Source organism: Ailuropoda melanoleuca, chromosome 10 (assembly GCF_002007445.2).
Source record: "Ailuropoda melanoleuca isolate Jingjing chromosome 10, ASM200744v2, whole genome shotgun sequence".
Lineage (NCBI taxonomy): Eukaryota > Metazoa > Chordata > Mammalia > Carnivora > Ursidae > Ailuropoda > Ailuropoda melanoleuca.
Genome location: NC_048227.1, coordinates 20,143,191 through 20,165,087, shown reverse-complemented (window position 1 = coordinate 20,165,087; position 21,897 = coordinate 20,143,191). Strand labels below are relative to the sequence as shown.

General features: G+C 50.5%; 1 protein-coding gene and 1 long non-coding RNA gene across 3 annotated transcripts in view; one reads left to right on the top strand and one right to left on the bottom strand.

Moving 5' to 3' along the window:
- CACNG3 (calcium voltage-gated channel auxiliary subunit gamma 3) overlaps positions 1-21,897 on the top strand; it is an 84,989-nt gene that overhangs the window by 48,564 nt on the left and 14,528 nt on the right. The window lies entirely within an intron of this gene.
- Positions 17,931-21,897, bottom strand: part of LOC105240819 — a 31,627-nt gene continuing 27,660 nt past the window's right edge. The window contains exons 6-7 of one of the 2 annotated variants that reach the window (XR_004628456.1): positions 19,665-19,814; positions 17,935-19,227 (exon numbers count right to left, since the gene is read on the bottom strand). This is a non-coding gene — a long non-coding RNA (uncharacterized LOC105240819). Of the gene's footprint in view, positions 19,815-21,897 lie in introns of both variants that reach the window. The other variant, XR_004628455.1, reaches the window with a different exon arrangement.

Sequence of the window (21,897 nt, the reverse complement as noted above, 5' to 3'; positions counted from 1 at the left end):
TAACAGCTTTTTAAGTATGTGATTAAAAAACAAACAAACAAACAAACAGTGTTGGTGGGGGTGTGGGGGGCCCAGGGAGGAGAGAGAGGGTTCTCCAGGGCAGGCCTGTCGTCCACAGACCAGTATGTTTCCAGCATGATCAGTCATCATGTCTGCCCCTGGACCTGACCTATTTGGGGGCTGATTTGGAAAAACGTTAGAGTCTAACCTTCACCAACCTGCTCTAAATATGAAATCAGAATCAACCAGAAGGAATATGGAGCTAAACATTGGTGGCTGACTGGACTGCATGGGGCTGTGGGGAAACACAGGTTAGGCCATAAACCATGGCCTCCCATTCTGAGGCTGCAGGCGGGAAACAGATCAGAGTGTGAACCCAGCCCACCGGGCATCTGTGCGTGGATGGTCCGCGATCCTCTCCAATCAACCTGTCTGTAATTCAACCCCAAACCCCTCCCCATCAAAACAATCTACGTCCCCTCTCCCCCGACTTTGCCGTGTTGCATAGCAAAGAGAAGTATAACGTCCAAATCCAGAGCTAGGCCACCTGGGTTCGAGGCCCAGCTCTGCCACTTGTTAGCTGTGCTTCCTTGCGTGAGTCACGTGCCCTCTCTGTGCTTCAGTTTTCTCATCTATAAAAAACTTGGATGAAAACAACAATATGTATCGTCAGTGCTCTTGGAAGGATTACATGGAAGTGTGTTTCTAGCACCCAGTAAGCAGTGAATAAATAGCAATCACAGTGTATATAACGATTTGCCTTTTTTTAAGAAATAATAATAGTAGCTAAAACTTTCAAGATTCTAAGGACTTTGCAGATATAAACTCATTGATTTCTTACAAAGACCCTCTGAGATGAATCTGTATCTCCAATTTACAGCTGAGGAAAATGAGACTCAGAGAGATAGAGCAACTTGCCCGAGGTCACACAGCCTGGGTGACAGGGTCAGAGTTTGAACCCAGCACTCTGGCTCCAGAGTCAAGGCCCCTATGCTAAGAGAGTTTCCTTTTCTTAGCACTTTTATGTGTTTAAACCTCTATTTTTCTACTCTTTCCAGGTTCAATGAAAAGCTGGCCAAAAAGATAGATCTAGCATGTGTTCAGTGCCCCCAAATGGAGCTCCTCTCTGGTTGCCTCTTGTGGGCTGCAGGCCTGGCAGCATAATTTACGGGGTCTAGTGCTAAATGGAAACGGGGGGCTCCTTGGTCAAAAAACATGAAGAATTTCAGGACAGTGAGAACAGAGCATTAAACCAAGCACGGGACTGTTCTAAGCATAGGACCCTGTAAGATGACTCTGAGCCCCAGGCCCACGGAGCTGGCCCCGCCCAGGGTACGGACCCCCTCCACCACAGGGCAGCCCAGCAGCCACAGCTGACCTGGGGCCTGCTGCCTGAGTGAGGGGCCTTGCCCATCTGCCCCCACCCCACCCCCCGGGCACCACCTGGGTGAAAAATGTAGGAAGCCCTGCCCTCATGGATACGTCTAGAGAAGAGGCTCTTCCTCGGTCTGAGCCCGGTTTTTTTCCCCAGGATTTATTAGCCATCAGAATGTTCTGCCTGTGTGGGTGCCACAGCCCTCCCGTATAGATATATATGTCCCTGTGTTCCCACCGACTCCCCAGCAGCCATGTGGCAGCTTCATTCTGAAAGCCGGCAAATTCTCCCAGGACTCTCACAGCTGCCTGTGCCTCCTCCCTCTCCTCCCCCCTTCCTCCTCCTCCCCCCTTCCTCCTCCTCCCCTCATCCTCCTCCTCTCCCTCCTTCTACCCCTCCTTTCTTTACTCCTCCTCCTCCCCCTCTTCCTTCTCCTCCTTCCCCTTCCGCTACCCACCCCTGTCCGTTTTCATGCCATCCGGGAGCCCCCCACAATCAGGAAATCCAGATGGTTATAACGGGTAGAAAACAGGAGTCATGGGCTCTGGGCATGATGGTGTTTAAGAAGCCACAGGCCCCAAACGTGCAAGGCTGTGAGCCCCTGCCCCCCTCCTCCAGGAAGCCTCAGATCCTCGCGCCGATTTTTATTCTGATGTGTATTCTCTGCCGGGGATCTCAGGGAAGCTCCGGAAACAAGGGAGTGGCCTGGCCCACCGGAAGCCCCGAAGCCCCGAAGGAGCTGACCGCTCTAGAGGGGAGTTTCCAAGCACCAGGCAGGCGCCGGCACCTCCCTAACTCAGCATCCCCAGCCTCATCCCGAAGCCCTGCAGAATTATTTTTGGAAATCTATTAATTCAACAAGTCTTCACTGAGCGCTTCCCCGGGACCAGGCCACATTGCCATCCGGCCGGTTTCCCTTGTTCCTCGGGCCAAGAGTTAGCCATCTCTGTCCCTCACCCAGACATTCCAGGAGAAAGGTCTTCTCCGGATCCAAGGAAGGGACATTTGGACTTCTCGGGTGTATTTCCTCAGCTGTCAGAACACATATGTCACTGTATTTCCTCCTACCACCCTCAACATCCCCGGCATCAAATGTTAACTGAGAACAAGTACTGAACGCATATCTGCGCCCCTGCGCTCCGGGCTTCCCGGGCATGGTCCCAGCTCATCTTCCAGCACACCTGGGGGGCTCATGCTCTGATTAGCCCTCTCCTACAGAGGAGGAAACACAGTTTCAGAGAGTGTGAGTGATCCAAGGTCACACAGGTGGCCAGGCTAGGCCGTAACCTTGAGGACTTCCCCGCTTGGAGGATCTCGGGAACCCTCTGCATGTTATCCGCCCTGCAGGGCATCGAGAGCAGGCATGGCAGTCCTTTCCAATCCCTGGCAGGAACCCCCGCCTGGGGATGCCACCCCGGCTGTGCCAGCTCCTGAAACACGCCCGCCCCACGCCTTCCACTTCAGTGCCTTGGCTGGAGACCAGGCTCAGACTTTCCTTCAGCCCAGCCCGATGCCCAGCACTCCAGGAGCTCTTCTGAACCCTGAACACTCACTGCCCACTCCAAATGGATTCCCTGTTTGTGAGTCTGTGATCTCTCTCCCCAATGAGACAAAGCTCCCGCGGGAAGGTCCTGGCCTGCTTCCTGACGTCCCCCACAGAGCCAGCATGGTGCGGGCAGCCACGTTGCTCACTGGGGCGACAACTGATTGATCCGTCTGTGGCTTCATTCTGCTCTGGGCACCTTTCCAGATGGCCTCCCAGCTGCCCAGCTGAGACACCCCAAGATTCCACCCCACCCCCAGACGCCCCCAGGTCCCCAACTTGACCAAGGCTGTACCTTGTCTGTCCTTGGCTCCTGGGAGCGAGTGACAGTTCTGTCCAGTTTGTCTGGCATCCCCCAAGGTCCTATTATGGTGGCCCCTTGGGGAGTGGAAACAAACAGACCCGGTTTCAAATTCCAGCTCAGCGACTTGGCTGGGTCATCCTTAGATCACTTCCTTCACTTCCGTGAGCTGTAGGGCCCTCACCCGTGAGATGTGGGTCAAAATGCACAGGGAAAACCATAGCAGGGGAAATGCCTCATGTAGTCCCGGGACACAGACACCACCAACAGGATCAGCCTCCCAGACTGGAACAAGGGGACGCCTATGAATGAAGGGCTCCCCACGAGGGGAGTGACCCACCAGGCTGCATAGTGTTCTAGGTCCATGCTAAGTTCCCTATTTATATTATCTCGTTAATTTGGCCACCTCAACTTTCCCGTTGAGAAAACTAAGCTTAGAGGTGTTAAGAAAGTTGAACAAGGTTCCACAGATAAGAAGGGGGCAGCAGGGTTTGAACTTGGGGTTGGTTATTCCTGAGCCTGGGCTCTTAAGTACCAAGTTCGCCTGCCAGCCTGGTTCTTTCTGAGGCCGCTAGACGACACCGACGTTTCTTGGAAAGGAATCGGACAGTGGGAGGCAAGCATAGAACAGAGGGGACCGGTGCGCTCCCCAGCCTTCCGGGGACCAGAGCAGAACATGGAGCCCTGCTCACACGGAGACCTCAGCGCCGCAACGCTGGAGGGAACGAGCCTCCTCCTTCTGCTCAGGCCAAGGAGTGGCTCTGGCAAAGTGGGGTCTGGAGAGACCACAGCCGGGTGTTGGCACCTGGAGCGTTCACAAGGTTTGGAAGCCCAGAGAGACGGCAGGCCCCACCACCCCGGGCTGGGGAGCCTGTGTTTGTAGACGGCACCCATGGCTGTAAGGAGGTGCGGAGCCCCTCCCGCGGAGCACTGTCAATGCAGTGGGGAGGAGCCGCAGAATGGAGAGAGCTGGACTGCCAGCAGCACCTCCTGGAGCTTGCGCGAACGCAGAGCTTAGACCCGCTCCAGCCCTGCCGGCTCAGCATCTCTGTCAGAGGCTGGACTTAGCAAGTGCTCAGGGGTTCTGCACCCTGCGAAGTCTGAGAAGAACTGCCCTTGAGGATTCTAGCCTCTGGGCCTTTGCACGTGCGGGCCACCCTGCCAGAATGCTCTCCCTCTTTGTTCTTACTGTGGCTCGCTCACGTTCAGCATCCTGCCTCCACCCAGACACCCCTTAAGTGGCTTCCTGCCCATCCCGCTGAGCGAGTGGTCATCGTCCCTTATTTATTGCCTTCATAGAATGTCCCCCACGCAGTGAGGGGCTTGTTCCTTCTCCCCTGACCGCCACAAAGCAGGGATGTCATTCACCTGACGTTCCTCTGCAGCCCTGAAGCCAGCACACAGTACGCACTCTGTAGATCCTTGTTTGGGCAAATGAATGAACCAGCATCACCTCGCTGCCTAGAGCCCAGCTCCTCACCCCCTGCCCAAACTAGCTTCTAGGCTCACCACCCCCTGGTTACTAAACGGTGCCTCCCTCCAGGCAAAGTCTCAGCAACACAAGCCCAAGGGAGTTGCAGAGGGCAGGGGTTGGAAACGTCCTGTTACGCACCAGTGGGGCACCGCAGCTTCTCTCATCACGTAAGGCGTAAGGCGGGACTGTTAATGTTCTACGCCTCCGGGCATGGAACCTCTGTGCCGCCCACCCCAGATGGAAGGGGGTTACCTAGCCGCTTCCTACTGGGGGGGGGGCTCCCCGACAGCCTAGCAGCAGAAGGCTCCCAGGTTCCCAGGCTCCCAGGCTTCAGGTGGTACCTGCCTCGCCCGATGCCTGGTATCTAGACAAGACACTAAATAACATCTCGCCACATGGCGAGAAAGCTATTTGCTTTTCAATTCACAGTATCTAGCTCAAATTTAATAATATCACTTTGTTTCCATTGTATTTATTTTTGCAATGGACTTCTATTTATGGCCGGCGGTACTCGCTTCCCATTTACAGTCGGGTTATAAAGTTTCCTTTGAAAATAAATCTCTGTTTAAAAAAAAATAAAAGTGAGTTGATTTAAAGAGCAATATAAGACAAAGACCCAAACTTAGGGTATAAATACACNTTGCATGTTATCCGCCCTGCAGGGCATCGAGAGCAGGCACGGCAGTCCTTTCCAATCCCTGGCAGGAACCCCCGCCTGGGGATGCCACCCCGGCTGTGCCAGCTCCTGAAACACGCCCGCCCCACGCCTTCCACTTCAGTGCCTTGGCTGGAGACCAGGCTCAGACTTTCCTTCAGCCCAGCCCGATGCCCAGCACTCCAGGAGCTCTTCTGAACCCTGAACACTCACTGCCCACTCCAAATGGATTCCCTGTTTGTGAGTCTGTGATCTCTCTCCCCAATGAGACAAAGCTCCCGCGGGAAGGTCCTGGCCTGCTTCCTGACGTCCCCCACAGAGCCAGCATGGTGCGGGCAGCCACGTTGCTCACTGGGGCGACAACTGATTGATCCGTCTGTGGCTTCATTCTGCTCTGGGCACCTTTCCAGATGGCCTCCCAGCTGCCCAGCTGAGACACCCCAAGATTCCACCCCACCCCCAGACGCCCCCAGGTCCCCAACTTGACCAAGGCTGTACCTTGTCTGTCCTTGGCTCCTGGGAGCGAGTGACAGTTCTGTCCAGTTTGTCTGGCATCCCCCAAGGTCCTATTATGGTGGCCCCTTGGGGAGTGGAAACAAACAGACCCGGTTTCAAATTCCAGCTCAGCGACTTGGCTGGGTCATCCTTAGATCACTTCCTTCACTTCCGTGAGCTGTAGGGCCCTCACCCGTGAGATGTGGGTCAAAATGCACAGGGAAAACCATAGCAGGGGAAATGCCTCATGTAGTCCCGGGACACAGACACCACCAACAGGATCAGCCTCCCAGACTGGAACAAGGGGACGCCTATGAATGAAGGGCTCCCCACGAGGGGAGTGACCCACCAGGCTGCATAGTGTTCTAGGTCCATGCTAAGTTCCCTATTTATATTATCTCGTTAATTTGGCCACCTCAACTTTCCCGTTGAGAAAACTAAGCTTAGAGGTGTTAAGAAAGTTGAACAAGGTTCCACAGATAAGAAGGGGGCAGCAGGGTTTGAACTTGGGGTTGGCTATTCCTGAGCCTGGGCTCTTAAGTACCAAGTTCGCCTGCCAGCCTGGTTCTTTCTGAGGCCGCTAGACGACACCGACGTTTCTTGGAAAGGAATCGGACAGTGGGAGGCAAGCATAGAACAGAGGGGACCGGTGCGCTCCCCAGCCTTCCGGGGACCAGAGCAGAACATGGAGCCCTGCTCACACGGAGACCTCAGCGCCGCAACGCTGGAGGGAACGAGCCTCCTCCTTCTGCTCAGGCCAAGGAGTGGCTCTGGCAAAGTGGGGTCTGGAGAGACCACAGCCGGGTGTTGGCACCTGGAGCGTTCACAAAGTTTGGAAGCCCAGAGAGACGGCAGGCCCCACCACCCCGGGCTGGGGAGCCTGTGTTTGTAGACGGCACCCATGGCTGTAAGGAGGTGCGGAGCCCCTCCCGCGGAGCACTGTCAATGCAGTGGGGAGGAGCCGCAGAATGGAGAGAGCTGGACTGCCAGCAGCACCTCCTGGAGCTTGCGCGAACGCAGAGCTTAGACCCGCTCCAGCCCTGCCGGCTCAGCATCTCTGTCAGAGGCTGGACTTAGCAAGTGCTCAGGGGTTCTGCACCCTGCGAAGTCTGAGAAGAACTGCCCTTGAGGATTCTAGCCTCTGGGCCTTTGCACGTGCGGGCCACCCTGCCAGAATGCTCTCCCTCTTTGTTCTTACTGTGGCTCGCTCACGTTCAGCATCCTGCCTCCACCCAGACACCCCTTAAGTGGCTTCCTGCCCATCCCGCTGAGCGAGTGGTCATCGTCCCTTATTTATTGCCTTCATAGAATGTCCCCCACGCAGTGAGGGGCTTGTTCCTTCTCCCCTGACCGCCACAAAGCAGGGATGTCATTCACCTGACGTTCCTCTGCAGCCCTGAAGCCAGCACACAGTACGCACTCTGTAGATCCTTGTTTGGGCAAATGAATGAACCAGCATCACCTCGCTGCCTAGAGCCCAGCTCCTCACCCCCTGCCCAAACTAGCTTCTAGGCTCACCACCCCCTGGTTACTAAACGGTGCCTCCCTCCAGGCAAAGTCTCAGCAACACAAGCCCAAGGGAGTTGCAGAGGGCAGGGGGAGGAAACGTCCTGTTACGCACCAGTGGGGCACCGCAGCTTCTCTCATCACGTAAGGCGTAAGGCGGGACTGTTAATGTTCTACGCCTCCGGGCATGGAACCTCTGTGCCGCCCACCCCAGATGGAAGGGGGTTACCTAGCCGCTTCCTACTGGGGGGGGGGCTCCCCGACAGCCTAGCAGCAGAAGGCTCCCAGGTTCCCAGGCTCCCAGGCTTCAGGTGGTACCTGCCTCGCCCGATGCCTGGTATCTAGACAAGACACTAAATAACATCTCGCCACATGGCGAGAAAGCTATTTGCTTTTCAATTCACAGTATCTAGCTCAAATTTAATAATATCACTTTGTTTCCATTGTATTTATTTTTGCAATGGACTTCTATTTATGGCCGGCGGTACTCGCTTCCCATTTACAGTCGGGTTATAAAGTTTCCTTTGAAAATAAATCTCTGTTTAAAAAAAAATAAAAGTGAGTTGATTTAAAGAGCAATATAAGACAAAGACCCAAACTTAGGGTATAAATACACGGAGAGGGCAGAATGGAGGAGTATGTGCGTCGCCGGAGCTGCCCCTCTAATCTCTTCCTCAGATGCATTTCAGGAATCAGAATGGTAGGGCTCCAGAAGGGTGCTGGGGGCGTCTCCTGGAGATGACCGTGAACACCTCTGGAAGGGCATCCTGCCATCAGATAGATGCATTCGTCACTCAGCAGCAAACCTCGGAAACAGTTGCAACAAGTGAGACCGATAAAGACCACCAATGCTTTCCCACGTCAGCTCAGGTCAGGTTCCGCCATCGGATGAGTCCGTGCCACGACCTCACGCTTTTGCTCCCAAATTAATGATAAGGCGTTTTTATTTATTCAGAGCTGTTCGGGATTCAGAATTTTGAATTAGGAATGGTTGCCCTTGGGGGCGCCTGGGTGGTTCAGTCGGTTAAGCATCTGCCTTCAGCTCAGGTCATGATCCCAGGGTCCTGGGGTCGAGCTCCATGTCTGGCTCCCTGCTCAGTGGGTTGTCTGCTTCTCCCTCTCCCTCTGCCCTTCCCACCCACTCGTGCATGCTCTCTCTCTCTCTCTCAAATAAATAAATATAATCTTAAAAAAAAAAAAAAAGGAATGGTAGCCCTCAGAAATCATACTCAAACTAACCCTAGCTGGGAGTTAATGAGTATCTCGCCATGTTATCTGCTTCATTACGGTGATTGTACCCACTTGCCAGATGAATAAACTGAGGCCTCAAGGGGTTCCTCACTGATATAGCTAACACAATGGTGGTACCTGAACTGGAAGCCAGACAAGTGGGAGGGAGAGAGCAAAATGGTCCAGAGCTCACACAGAGCAACCCTCGTGCCCTGGCAACTCCCATTCTCCTACTTGGATTGAAATTCTCACATCAGCATCATTCCTTAGTTAGGTGAGAAAGAGGAGACAGCACCTCCAGGTGCCCCAGAGAAGCGCAGCCCAGCCGGCACCCAAGAACAGCTCTGTGATCTCATTAACACTTCCACGGAACCCTGGGGCACCCCTGGGTACCCGTCAGAAACTGCCAGAATGAGGTGTAAGCTTCATGGCCATGGTTTCTTTTAGCCTCTAACCTGCCCCCTCCCCCTTAAACATACTTTGATTGCCTCCTTTTCCCTTTAAGATGCCACGTTTCCTGAACACAAACGCCACACCAGACAGACAGTGATGAGTTAGACATTTCTTTACATGCTACCTCTGCTTTTAGAAAATGTTTGAATTTGAAAAATATGGGAAAATGGAGCCAAAACAGCAAAAATCACTCATAATCCACTTTTAAAAACAGAAAGAGGCAAACATTGTCCTCCCAATTCTGCCACTCAAATTCTATCCCCTCCCCACCCCACAGAGGTAACCACTGTTGAAAGTAACCTCCTCAATCTTTTCCTTTGCCTACTGAGACGTATCTGTATCCATGACGATTCTCCATCTAAATCAATATCTACCTATTTAGCTGTCAGTGCACAAAATAACCTAAGTACAGCTGCTCAGGTAGGGCACTACTCAAATCCTAGGACCGCCATCGACATTAACGGCCTATAAGCCATTTGCACATATTTTTTGCTTCACCAATGAGATGAGGCCTTTCATATGGAACTGCAACTTGTAAAAAAGACATAATTTTTAAATTTAAAAAATACATAAAATTTAAATACATAAATTAATGTATTTAATTAAATTAATTAAATTCATTACATTTATTAAATTAATTTTTAAAATTAAATACATAAATTTAAAAGATACATTAAAAATACATACATTAAAAATACAAAAAAATAAAAAATACACACATTATGGATATCTTTCCTGGGCACCCATACAGTCAGAGTGATGGGTGCCTAATAGTCCCTAGTACAATGTACCTCAGTGAATCCAACCCTTCCCACCATAAGGTTTGTCTAAGACTGGGGTGCCTGGTGGCAGAGTCAGTGAAGGGTCCAACTCTTGATTTCGGCTCAGGTCATGATCTCAGGGTCGTGAGACTGAGCCCTGCGTTGGGCTTCAAGCTCAGAATAGAGTCTGCTTGAGATTCTCTCTCCCTCTCCCTCTGCCCCTCCCGCTCGTGCTCTCCTCCTCCTCAAATAAATAAGTAAATCTTAAAAAAAAATTTTTTTTTTAAATTTGTCTAAGATGTTTCCAAGCTTTCTGGCTCTTACTCTGTCCCTTTAAGACCTATAGCAGCCCGCCGAGGATGCCTTCAGTACACCCACTTTAAGCTAAAGAAACGAAAGCTCCGAGGAGCGGAATAACTTGCCTGAGGATGAAGAGCTAGGAAGCGGTAAAGCCAGAAGGCAAGGCGGAGGGAAGAGAACTAACCTTTATTCAGCACGCACTATGCGTCAGGCACCTTAGTAGGTGCTGTATAGCCATTATTTTATTGAATTCTGAGAGACAAACCACAGCAAGAAAGCTTTTTAGAAAGCTACTAGTGTCCTCATTTACTGCAAACTCAAGTGCAGGCAAAGTAAACCACTCCGCGGGAAGTGGTGGAGCTGGGATTCGAACGCACGTCTTTGCCTCTGTTTCCACTGGATACAGACCGCGGCTCACAAACTCAAGTGTGCATGAACGCGATTTCATTCTTCCAGCCGTGAACTTAGAGTTTTAATTTCCTTCCTCAACCTGTCCCTCACCCCATCTCCTTTCCTGGTAACCGCTATCCAGCCCAGTCCCACAGGTGGGAGACTCAGACACCCCTGATGCCTCTTCTCTCCCTCCACGTCCACCACCCCTAGTCTGGCCAGTTCTGCCTTCAAAATACAGGATTAGCCAATTAGCCAATTAGCTTCTCCCGCCTCCCAAACTGCCTGTTTCCCCCAGGTCACCACTGGCCGGCCATTGCTGTCCCCAAGGACTGGGTGGCCCCAGCTGCCCCTGGTTTACCCACAGTCTGCCAGTCACCTGCTCTCATCACCTCACTTGATTCCCAGAGCAAGCCTGTGAGGTAGGAAGGGTAAGACCGGGGATCTGCATTTCACAAACACGGACACCAAGACCAGGAAGGAAGGGTCATTTGAGCAGTTGGGTTTGCAGTGCGGCTTTGGGGCAAAGCCAGTAGAACTGGGAGACAAATCCATTTTGCTCTGGAGTCCACTGGTTCTTTTCAATGGGTAGCTTTTCAGACAGTTGCTGGAAGTTGAAACCACAGAGGAGTGATGAGAGATCAAATCCTGATGAACTTCTTTGAGACCCTGGATCCAGCCGTGCCTGCACCAGCCTCACTTCCTAGATGCATCAGTAACTGCTGAAATGTGGTAGCGGCTGGTAGCCAACCTGGTCCTTGCAGCAGGAGGCACACTCATTTATGCAAGAAATATTTGACAAGGACGTAAGTAAGAAAAACTTACAGAGTAAAAGAAAGAGGAGCCCTGGGTTCCTAAGGATGAGACCCTTACTTCATGAAAGAAAGGGGTCCACGCTGGGCACAGGCTGAGGCTGTGGCATGGCTGAGAACCCTCATGCCCAGAGAAATTAGGAGGAATTAGGGTCTGGGAGAGCCTGGTTCCCAAGCCCCTGCTTAGTCACAAGGGAGCACACTCAGATACCGGAGTCAGAAGGACCTGCATTTAGGCTGTGAATTTGCCTGTCAGTGTGTGTTAATTGGGCAAGATACTTAACCTCTCTGAACTTCAATGTATACATTTGTGGGTTTTTTTAAGATTTTATTTATTTTTTTGAGAGAGAGAGAGAGCGAGCATGAGCAGGGGAAGCAGCAGAGGGAGAAGCAGACCCCATGCTGAGCAGGGAGTCCGATGCAGGACTCGATCCCAGGACCCTGGGGTCATGACCTGAGCTGAATGCAGACACTTCACCAACTGCGCCACCCAGGTGCACCCAATTTATACATCGGTAATAAGGTGATAACAAGAGCTGCTCTCTTTCAAGTGGTGTGGTACAAGGAAGAAACAGGAGAACATGCATCAAACGCTGAGTACAGCAAGTGGAAAGGAGAGAGAGGCCATAGCAGAGGAGCAGGAAACGCAGGACCCTGGAATCAGGTTCTGGGTTTGAATCCTGAGTTGGCCACAGATGGGATGTGTCATCGTGAGCAAGTTACTTATTTCTCTATGATTCTGTTTCCCCATCAAGAAAATGAGTATATAATAATAATAATACCTATCTAAAAGGGTTAGATCAATGGGCGCCTGGGTGGCTCAGTCAGTTAAGCATCTGACTCTTGGTCTCAGCTCAGGTCTTGATCTCAGGGTTGTGAGCTCAAGCCCTGCATTGGGCTCCATGCTGGGCATGGAGCCTCCTTAAGAATAATTAATTAATTAATTAAAAAGTTAGATCTAAAGTTCTTAGAACTGGGCTTGGCACATAACAAAATCTTTCATGATTTTTATTTTTTCATTTCATTATTGCTCTTTTATTCAGGATTATTATTTTTTCACTTCATTATTATTATCGTTAGTGACATAGTGAGCAGTTGATAAATAATAGAAATGACAGTCCCAAAAAGGTGATCCCAAATTTGTGAAAACTCTCAATTGCAAATGACAGAAACCCATTTCAAATAATCATAAGAAGCCAAAGCTGCTGGCTTATGTAACTGAAACACCCAAGGATTAACTGACTTCAGGCATAGCTGGATCCGGGGGGTCCAAATGATGTCATCAAGATTCAGACCAGGGATCTGCATCTCTCAGCTCTACGTTCTCACCTTTGATCCGCCGTCAAGCTTGCCCTCTCCAAGAGGAAGCCCTTGGCAGCTCCAGCTCCAGCCTACTGCCGTAGCAACCCAATGGGAAAGAACATGCTTCTTTCTCAACAGCCCTAGCCAAGCCAACCAGGTCACGTGCCCATCCTGACTCAATCACTCTGGTAGCCAACCATGGCAGCCAGGCAAATTTGGGACCCCGGCAATGACTGAGTCACATGCCCACCCCGGAGCTGACCACGGGGTTCAGGCTACTCCCCGCCACACACACAGGCTGCACTGAAAGAGAAATGGCTCCCTACAGTGGAGTCAGGGTGCCCTTTAGCCGAAGACAGGAGAATGGATACGTCTCAGGCAGTGAGAACAGACGTCTGCTCCGGAGTCCCGGTACTGACTAGTGGCCTCAGCCGCCCTGACCATCAGACAGGGACGCCCTGCGCTCTCTCCCCACATCCCTCTGGTCCTGAACCCGCCTAGCTAATGACCCTTGATGGTAGGCTCCAGGCCTGAGGCTGGCTGGCCACACCCGGGGGACAGGAAAGGGGCATGGTGAATGGTGAATGTGCTGTGAACCTGAACATCTTTCTAAAAAAAAAAAAAAAGCCACAGTCCTGGGCGAGGGAAGAAGGGAAAGGGGAAAACAGAGGGCCCAGGCTTTCAAAGGCTCTGGAATAAAAGGAGGATCTCAGCCGGTGAAGAGATGCTAGCATAAGAAACTTGAGAAGAATCTAGGTTTGGAGGAAATACTCAATACTCATCCCTTCATTTACTCATTTGTTTATTTAATGACCTACTGTGTGCCAGCCACAGTGTGAAGACAGCAGGAAACAAGATGGAGATGCACTCTTGGAATTTATAGTAGTGGAGCATAAACAGACCTGTAATGAAACCCACAATTATTTGTTTATAATATGCCCCCCCCAAAAAGAAAAGCGTGGAGTGCAATAGAAACAGGTATTTAGATGGCATCAGCCTGAGGACACGCTCATGGTAAGATCTTAAGGACAAGTAGGAATTAATCAAATGGAAAATGGATAGAAGAAGGATGTAGAGGGCAGACAGAGAAGAGGTGCAAAGGCCCTGAGGCAGGTGAGAAAAACAAAGCCTTATGCAAGAGGAGTGCGGGTAGAAGGAGCTGCAGCGGGGCAAGGGTCAGATCACACAGAAGCACGACTTTTGCCATTAACCCACGGGAAGTCACCTTGTCTGAGATTCCCTCGGATGCAACACACAGCAGACAGACATTCAACAAATAATTATAAATTACCTACTTTTACGAGGTCTCGTGTAAGATGTCTGAGATACAGTGGTGCTTATCTCCCAGCGAAGGAGTCCGAAAATAAACAAGGCAATAAATACAAGTGAGATAATTAGCACACTCACATATAACCATAAGCTCTATGAAGGAAGTGACTGGAAGTATTCAAGGCAGACAGAGATCTGAAGGCTGAGAATGAGCCAGCTCCACGGAGGGCCAGGAGAGAGCGGTCAGGCGGACAGAGCAGCAAACGCAAAGGCCTCACAGACATAAAATGCATGTTAGAGGAACAGTAAGGGCCACTGTTCTCAGCCCCCTGCACATTCAAATCGCCTGGTGGGGCCTCTCGAAAACACCGCACCCACATCCGGAACCTCAGATGCAGCTCCGTGGAAGGGTCTGGGCACCAGTGCTACTTAAAAGTTTCTGGGGTGATTCTGGGCTCAGCCAGGACCAAGAACCAGGCCTGGCTACTCAAAGTGTGGTCCCCGGACCAGCAGCATTAGCAGCGCCCAGGAGCCGGTTAGAAATCCCAGAAGGGCCAGAGCCTCAGGCCCTTGCCCGGACCTACAGGGTCAGAACCTGCCCTTTCACGGGGTGCCCAGGCCCGTCACACACATATTAAAGTTAGAAAATGGCTGATCTAGAGGACAGCAAGAGGGACAGGTGTGAGGAGTACAAGGAGGGATGGCAAAGAGGAGAGAAGGTCCAATGGGCTCTACTCTAAGCTCACAGTTTCCTTCCGAGTGCAACATAAGTACACACATACCACACACAGGAGTCACACCCTCACCAGCACGCACCTATAGTCACATCCACACCCCGGCACCACACACCCCTTTCCATTCTCTGCTTTTCTGGAATACATTTGCATCCACCTTTGCTAGCCCCAGATGCCCCCCTCCACCCACACCCCTACCCCATCACACACGCTGCTGCCCTTACACCCACCCAGAGACACCCCACCACACCTCCATCATATTGCAGCTCAAGAACTCTCTGGTGGGTGAGTGGGCAGGGGAACGGGGACTCTCAAAAGGGAGACCCGCCTTCTTTCTCCTGCCCCAGGCCCTGAGCCAGGAGAGGAGCCCGGAGCGAAGCTCAGATGCAGGGGAGAGACCACGGCGTCCACACGGGTTGCAAGGTTACCTTGCAGAACTAAATCCCAGTGTGGTGTTTGCTCAAAATGCCAGAACTATTCCTGGATGTCAGGTGCAGTTAATGGTTGCCATGGCAACCACCCATGCTTAATGAATAGAAGAGAGTAAAAGATGCTGGATAAATGTCAGGGCCTGGGATGGATTTGCTTGGGAGCAAATCTGTTCCGCTGGGCAGAGCTGACCAGTGAAGGTTGAAATGAGCAGTCCAGAGTAGCAGGAAACAGATCCAGCAGGCTCCTTCTCCCTTTTCTCCATTTAGCAGAGTCACAATGGCACAAAATGTCAAAAAGCGTGACTTTCTGTACAGACAGTTTAAACATAGGCTCCGCTATTGTGGATTTGACCTTGCAACATGTTTACAGAGTTTGCAGGGGCAGAAGCCTGAGCCCAGCTCTCTCAAGAGTTAAGAGATGCCACTTCTTTAAAAACAAAATACTGAATTATTGTTTCTTAATGAAAAAAGTGCCAAACCAGTGTTAAAAAAATAAACTTTTGGAAAGACAATGTCAAGAAGATGAGAAGACAAGCCACAGGCTAGGAGAAAATGTTTGCTAAAGACATATCTGATAAAAGATTGGGTTTTTTAAAAGACTTTATTTATTTATATGAGAGAGACAGAGAGAGACCACTGGCGGGGGGCGCGTGGGCAGAGGGAGAAGCAGACTCCCTGCTGAATAGGGAGCCCAACTTAATGCTCGATCCCAGGACTCTGAGATCATGACCTGAGCCAAAGGCAGAGGCTTTACCGACTGAGCCACTCAGGCGCCCCTGATATTTTGTTAGCAAAAATATACAAAGAAGTGTTAAACTCGGCAATAAGAAAAGAACCTGATTAAAAAATAGAACAAAGACCATAATAGGTACATCATCAAAGAAAATATCCAGATAGCAAATAAGTGTATGAAAGGTAGCTCCATGCCGTCTGTCATCAGGCAGGGCAGATTCAAACCACAAGATACTACACACCTATCGGAGTCGTCAAAATCCAGGACAGTAGCAGCACCAAATGCTGGCGAGGATGTGGAGTGACAGACACTCCTTCATTGCTGGTGGGAAAGCAACATGGAACAAGCCACTTTGGAAAGCAGTTCAGCAATTCCTTCCAAACTGAACTGTTACCATGTGATCCAGCAATTACACACCCTGGTATTTACCCAGATATTCCTTAGTATTTACGTCCACACAACCTGCACACGTCTATTTACAGTGGCTTTGATTCATAACAGCCAAAACCTGGAGTCAACCAAAAGGCCCTTCCGTGGATGAAGGGATAAATACAATGGGGGTAACTCCAGACCATGGAGTATCGTTCAGCGCTAGAAAGAAATGAGCTGTCAAGCTAAGAAACTTAAATGCATGTTCCTAAGGGAAAGAAGCCCATCTGAAAAGACTACATCCTGGATGATTCCAGCTCTCTGACATTCTGGAAAAAGGCAAAACTATGGAGACAGTCAAAAGAACAGTGGTCGCCAGGGGTTGGGGAGGGGGTGCAGGATTGAGTAGATGGAGGACGGAGGATTGTTAGGGCAGTGGACTCACTCCGTGTCACGGTGGGTACGTGTCACTGTACGTTTGCCCAGCCATAGGACGTAAACACCGAGAGTGAACCCTCACCAAACTAAAGACTTCGGGTGATGACGATGTGTCGAGGTAGGTTCATTGCTCAGGGCAGAGGTCCCGCTCTGGGGAGGGACATGGACAGCAGGGGAGGCTGTGCACGTGTGGGGGCAGAAGCGCTTGGGGAATCTCCGTACGTGCTACCCAATTTTGCTATGAACTTAAAACTGCTCTAAAAAATAATCCGTTAAAAATAAAAACGAGGGCGCCTGGATGGCTCGGCCAATTAAGTGTCTGCCTTCGGCTCAGGTCATGATCTCAGGGTCCTGGGATAGAGTCCCACATCGGGCTCCTTCCTCAGCGGGGTTCCAAGGCAGGACACTCTCTCCATCAGGCCTCTCTCTCTGGGCAGATAAGGAAGGACTCTGGCTGCCTTGCCCTTCCACCCCCGTCACCAGCTACTTCTTCAAAGGGTTCACGGTGGCTTTCAATGATTCCTCTGAAGGCGTACTCCATTCCTGCGGCCCCGCAAGCTCCTGGCGTCCAAAGAGCTCTTTTAAAACCATAAATCAGATTGTGTTTCTCAGCTGCTTAAAGCATCGTCTGGCTCCTTGGCGGACCTGCTCTCCCCCTACTCACCTCTCTTGGTTTCGGAAACACTCAGCATTATCCTTCCCTGGGGCCTTTGCTTAGTGATGCCCTCTTCCTAGAAAGCCCCTGGGTGGCTCAGCCGGGTAAGCGTCTGACTCTTGATTTTGGCTCAGGTCCTGATCTCAAGGTCATGGGACCGAGCCCCACATCAGGCTCCACACTCCGCAGGGAATCTGCTTGAGGTGACAGAGCTTAATACAAAGCAGGCACCTCCGTAGACATGCGTTAAACAAAAGAGTGAATTGGGATGTGCACCAGCCGCAGCTCAGTAACATCAAAAGGGGATGTTTCTTCCTGCGGAACTCACTCACTCCCACTCCTATGGTTGTCTTATTAGAAGCTGCGAGATGTAATTGCTATACCCCACGTGCTTGATCGTCCTCAGACCAATCAGGTTAGTTCAGGGTCCCCATTATTCAGGAATTCATCCCCCAAATGCCCACACCTGCTAGGTTGCATGGACAAACATGCAAACTCTGTCTTAATATGAATATGTGCATATTCATAGTAATGGCCTGACCACACATAAAACCAGTCTCCACGAAAACACCCTCCCAACCCCATTCCACACCCCCCATTTTGTACCCCTCAATTCTCAGTCTTTGTCGTCAGCGTTTCCCTGATTGCTAGTTCTTATCAACATGGGACAATCCGATGCAAATAGAGGCAAAACGATTGCAAAGTGAGATTGCATATCTAGCAAAATACACAGCTTTGTGGTAACGGATGTGAGGAGTGACGTGCCATGCCAGCCGTGGGGCCCCCCCGCGAGCCAGGCAGAGGGACGCCCGGGAGCAATGCAAGAAGAAAAAAAACCAACAACAATGTGATTTGAATATCAAAGGATTAAGAGAAGCTCTTGAGAGAATGATGACGTGCTCAAGTATTTTTTTGCAAAAAGGGACCTACTTTATGATCCTGCTGTGAAAGTCAAACTTTGCAATCCCCCTGGGAAAGTGAAGGATTTCATATTGGACTCTCATGTGATTTTATCAGAAAAAATTATGTTCCCTTCCCAGCGAAAATCAACACAGCTTACTTTATTGTTTGTCCCAGTGCATAGTTAGAAAAGATAAGACAAAATAAACATGTTCTCATAAACGATCATTTCATTTTCGAGATACAGGTGGAAGGCACGTCTTTGAACCTCATTATTTACTATGAAATAAAGGTCCCTACTTTCGAGGGGACTCATCTCGCAGGCAGTGGTTCTCAACCTCCACTGAATAGTTAGACTCATCTGGGGAGCTTGCAAAACTCCAGATGCCCAGATGGATTAAGCAGGAATCTCTGTGTTTTCCAGCCTCTACTCCAGTGATTCCAATGTGCAGCCCATGTTGAAAACCACTGTTTGAAGGTATTATCCTCCTCTGTAACAGAGATCTGCTGTTATGCCAAGAACCCAAACCTGCTTACAGTCAGGCTGTCACTTTTGCTTTAAGTGTTCCTGGTACATAAACAAACCCGAGGTTCATTCTTTCCTGATTCCTTGAGGCCAAGTCATCATGACGGGGACCTAACAAAAGACCTCTGTCTCTGCACCCAGGGCTCTGGTCTCCAGCTGGCCTTGGTTTTGAACTCCGAGCTGGACTTTGGGAGCTTGGAATTTGGTTGCCCCAGCTGGGCTGGTGGCTGAGATGGGTGCCAAGGTCCGGGCACTGGGTTGGCAGGGTTTCCGGGCTGCACCCGGTGCTGGGCACTGCCGCCGGGCTGGGTGGGCTGGTCAGGAGCGTCCCCCCTCACTCCGAGCCCATGATAACTGCCCAGAGACTACTCAGAAGTGATGTCCCTTTTTTAGGTTGGTAGGTGCCCCAGCCACCAAATTCTGCCCCAGGACCATCGGTGTGGGCCATCAACGTCCAGAGGAGGCAGACGTGGAGCGCCCCTCCGAGAAGACCGTCTAGAGGTTCTGCTGTTGTTGGAGGAAGGACATCCAGGGGACAGCAGCCCCTCCGAAGGGTCTCCCTTCAGGACTGCGATCTTGAGAAGGGCAGGGAAGTGAAGTCATGCCTCCACTGTCTGCACCCCACCCCACCCCACCCCACCCCAGTCCGTCTGCTCCAGATCCAGTATTTCCGGACTTAAGGCCAAAAACGCTTAAGCAGAGCTGTCTTTAGATGCCCCAGAAAAGCTCTATCTGGCCCTTGCCCAAACTTGGCATAGCAGGTGGTCTAGGCTTGTTCTCTCTACGGTGTGACCCGGTTAACCTGCCGCAATAGTCCCTCTTTCACCCCGCTGGCCTCCCTTCTGTTCTTCAAACTAACCAAGCTCCTTCCCACCTCTGAGCCTGTCACTTGTAGCAACCTCTGCCTGGAAAGCCGTTTCCCTGGCTCTCCTCACGACCAGCTCCTTCTCTTTATGCAGGTCGGAGCCCAAATATCCCCCCCTCCGCCACCACCCTGCCCCAAATGGCTCACCATCTACCCCTACCCCATGCACGATCACCATCACATCATCCCACTTGATTTCCTTCAAAGCACAGGGATCTCGTTCATCCCTTTACAGTCTGTAGACTTTCTCCCCAATGAGGATGTAAGTGCTGAGGCCCAGAATCTTCTACTGAATTCCTAGGGAGGGAGAGGGGAGGGAAGGACAAAGGTTGAACCAACCAATCTTCACAGCCCAGCTCTTACACCTGTCCTACCCCAGTTCCCACCGCCTTACCGCTTCTCCCCTGGAACCACTGGATCTGCCCCCCAGACCAACCACCACCGATACTCTAAACACCCTGAGTTACTCTGAGTTCCCGAATGACTTCTCCTCTCCCACTCAGCAACCCTCTTGCTATCGCACTCTGCCTGAAGCATTGCACCTCCCTCACTCTGACGAACTTTTAACTACCCTTCAGATCTCAGCATAGACATGATTCATTCAACATTCAGTTAACAGAAATCATTCTCCCAAGTTACCAGGTGAACGAATTTTCGGGGATGAGGGAAATGCTTTCGCTTTCAATCTTATGCCTTTCTAGGTGTACTGTTTGAATTTTCCAACTATGAACACCTCTATTCTTTTAATTTAACGGGGATTATCAGAACATGGGATAATGGACTGCTTCTTATTTTCCCTGTGATAGTTCTCTGCATTGAAAAATATTCTAATCCATGTTACTTTTAAATGTCAGTACCACAATGACTTAATTATCGTCACTTCCTTGCGTGGTTTAGTATCTTGGAAGAAGCCACCTGACTGAGCTCTTTCATTCATTCTACTATTTTGTCCAGCAAATTGCCTTGAGCTTTTGCAAGTAGACTATTCTCTCACCTGGAAAAAAATGATAATTTTGTCCTCTTTTTTCTATTGCTTGTTACGCTTAATTCTGCCTTATTTCTTCTCGCACTAGAACATATAGAACCGTGGTGAAAATGAGAGGCAATGGTGGGCATTCTATCTTCTTCTTGATTTTAATGGGAATATTTCTAGGGTCTGGTCTTTTATTTTATTTTTATTTAAAGATTGATTGATTTAAGAGAGAGAAAGAGAACACGAGCAGGAGGGGCAGAGAGAGAGAGAGAAAGTCTCAGGCAGACTCGTGCTGAGTCTGGAGCCCAACACGGGGCTCGATCCTACAACCTGAGCGGGATGTTTAACCAACTGAGCCACCCAGGTGCCCCCCTACAGTCTGGCCTTTTAGAAGGATTTTTGGTCGAAAGGAAGTCCCCTTCCTCTTACGAAGGACGTGTTCTTCCATTGTCTGAGCCAGAGATGAACCATCGGCATAATCTTTTCTGCAAAGGATGAGGCTTGTTTTCACTAGAAAACCAGTGTCTGCAAGTATTCAGCATGTCAGGAACTCTGCACTGGCTCTATCTGCCATTCCGGACCTCTTCTTGGGGTTCTGGGGTCTCGAGGTCCCGCGGTCTGTGTGTTCTCACAGTCTAACTCTCACACCTCCCCACCCTGCCTTCCCATCGCCTCTCCTCTGTAACCACCGGACCTGCACCAGACCAGCCCGCACTGATCCTCTTCCTAGTTGACCACATTCCTGGGTCCTGCTTCATTCTGCCGCAGGGCCTTGGCTTAACCTGGGCCTGGGACAGTGCTTGCCCCCATGTCCTGACTTCATCTTTGCAGGGTCTATGTTTTCAACATCTCTCTTGGTTCCATCCTCTGCAGTTCATGGGCAAGTCCTACCCCATCCTATTTTTCTTAGATTTACTGAGATGGGGAAATACTCCTGAGAAAATGTAAGTGAGAAGAACAGCATGATCTCAATTTTATAGAACGATTTGTGTGTGAAAGCATGGAGGGGGGGGGAAAGTCTGGAAGGAAATATCCAGAAATGCTAAATAGTGGTTATTTCTGGGAGCTGGCAATATGTTCCTTGTGTGAATGGCCAAGTTCACTTTTTGATGAGTGTGTGACTTGTGGTGCCAAAAACTTCGTCTTCAGCGTGGAGTCTTCCTCGGGGAAATTCTTGAGTCCCTTTCGTTTTATATTGCTTTTTTAATATAGCACCAATGTGTCTCTTCGTAGCACCAATGTGTCTCTTCTGATCCTAAAATACCTACCAAAACCAATGGTAGTAATAGCGAGAATTTATCGAGTTCTTACTAGGTGCTAAGAGCTGTCCTAAGTGGTTTACGTCATTGTCTGATTAAAAGCGAACGTGCTGAGAATACCGACCGACGCTGTCTACGCTCATAGCCT